This window comes from Sinocyclocheilus anshuiensis, unplaced genomic scaffold, assembly GCF_001515605.1.
Source record: "Sinocyclocheilus anshuiensis isolate Anshui unplaced genomic scaffold, SAMN03320099.WGS_v1.1 scaffold1734, whole genome shotgun sequence".
NCBI lineage: Eukaryota > Metazoa > Chordata > Actinopteri > Cypriniformes > Cyprinidae > Sinocyclocheilus > Sinocyclocheilus anshuiensis.
Window position 1 is genome coordinate 78231 of NW_015544334.1, and position 2673 is coordinate 80903.

Sequence of the window (2673 nt, forward strand, 5' to 3'; positions counted from 1 at the left end):
ATAATTTATATATATATATATATATATATATAATTCATATTTGAATTGACTGCTAATTCAGTACAGTTTTAAGGAATTAATACTTTTTTTCAGGAAGTATGCTTTAACTGAACCAAAACTGACTTTATATACATATTTATTATATACATTTCAGAATTTGCATTAGAGGCAGTCGTGCTACTGCATTAACATCAAGTTGTGATATTTGTATTAGGTTACCAATTGCATTTATTAGAAAATGAATATTAATTTGTCCAGTTGTACATTTTAAAATAAGCCAATTATAAAGCTCAATATATCTAGTCACAGATTTACAGGCTTGTGATGCTGAAATCTGTTGACAGATATGCTATTGTTGAATCATAACTCCATCAAGTTTAGGCAGAAATATAGGGGTATTTTCTACGCGCTGCATTTCAGGCAAACCCAATTCTTTTTTTGAACACCTATTTTGTGAGCACAGCGAGGGGTTGCTATGGAAACAGGTTGAAAGATCCCATGCCATAATTAATACCTTGCCACAAACATAAGTTATTTTCAGATCATCTTTTATTTAGCAATCTAGACATGTAAAAATCAAACAACCCCGCTGACTAAAGCATTCACACAGCAGTTTGAAATTACATTTTTTTTTTTAAACAAGCATAAACCAGACAATATACACAATGCGTTGAACATCATAAATAGCATGACACATTTAGACAATCTCACAGATCACTACAAAAACATTCTTCCAGACAGATCACTTAAGAAAAACCAAAAGCAAGAATGGGAGGTTTTCGTTTTTCTAGTTACTAAATTTCAGTGATTAAAAAGATAATGGAAGTTAAAAACAACTTTGGTATAAAAAAAAAGATGGACATTCTTCACTACATTCTCAGTCTTGCAAGCAGAGTAATGGGTTTTATGTTGTTTGTAGCTTGTGTAATGAACTTTAGTATGGTGGCATCCATAAAATGAGAAGTCCTCTAATACATCACACTGCATGGTGTTTTACTCCAAACATCAATTTTGCCGCCTCTCATCTCACATCAGTCATGTCACTATAATAAAGACTAATTGCTGTAAACAAAGTATAAAAAGACAGGTGCAATGCTCGCTCATTTTATAGCAGGAATAGAGCCTGAACTTGGTCTCAGTGTCAAATACCTCTGTTTTTAAAGCTCATCCTGTAATACAATCAAGGTAATATTAATTCAGCATGAACAAAAGAATCTCTAATATTCCTAGAGGACTCGTTGACCTATAAAGTGCCATAATCTGCTATTGAGTGTCATTCAACAATCAGAATGGATTTGATTTGTGATGGTAGCCATGGAGATAGTTTTGCAGATATCAGTGTGACTCAGATCTGACAGAGAACTTGGACTGTGCCATGTCTAATACCCCAAACCGATCTCATGGCAATTTGTACATATTTTTTGAATTCGTAATTGTACATATTTTCATACGAACGACCTACCCCTAATCCTGTCCCTACACTTTACCCATCAATGGGGTCTAGACAAATCAAACAAATGAGGTCGTACGAATTAGCTACCTTGTAAAATATGTACTAATTGGTCATGAGATAGCATTGGATACCCATATCAAACTTTATGAACTGATCTAAAGCTCAAGATGTGGACACAATGTGCATGAGTAGAAACAACTGAAAAGGTACTGGTGATTTTCTGTCAGGTCATTATCTGTTTGGATTCAATTTCCTTTAAACCTAAAACAGAACACAGTGTAATAAGTAATTCAAAATACAGGTAAAACCCCTGTAAAATAATTCCTTCATAATAACACAGTACATTGTGCCCTATGTTACAAATTTTTCTTAGTGTGGCCATGAAGACTGCGAAGTTTTGGGAGTGAAAACTACATTCAAATGTGGCAGCGACTAGACTGAGTGTAAAACAAAAGGAAGATCCCAATTTCACTGAGTGAAAATAGTGTTAGATACAGTTTGCACCAAGTATAAATAGCAACAAATAGCATCTTGTTTACACTATGTTCAAATAGTGATGTATTCACAAAAAGGTTAAATAGATGTAAATATGCAAACTACACATAAAATATCTAAGCAATTCTGGGCATTATAATGCATTATAGTTTGTAGTAACCTTTGCAAACAGTGTAAATAGACACCACCTTTACAAATTATATTTGAATCTCCTAAATGATTTAGAATCTGAACAGAATTTAAATGGAACATTTTGTGGCTTTGAAGATGAAATACAAATGGCAACTTTTTAACCTGTTTGTTGTTATTATCTATTGTTGGGAGAGTGACTAGAAATGTTAAAATCTGGGACATTTTAGTTATCCGGCGTCAACAGAAATGCAGTTTTGCAACCTTTTTCCAAACTTTTTTGGTCTGTGACCCACGCACCCAACTGAAATGAATACATTCACCCTTTCTATTTTCTAAATGCATCTCAATGATCTAATTATGAACAATCAATCCATGTTATTTCACTTTGAAATTTGTATTGACCTCTTCTCAAATAATTTATTGTGCTTAAACCATGCCCCTTTCCATTCAGCACATCTGCCTCCATCCAATCAAAATCCAATCAACTGAACCTCTACTCTTTGTCTTCTTTGATAATCTGTTTCACTCAGATGTACGTCACCAAACGGAAGACAACTTTGAGAAAAACAATACATTTTACATTGTTTTTTCCC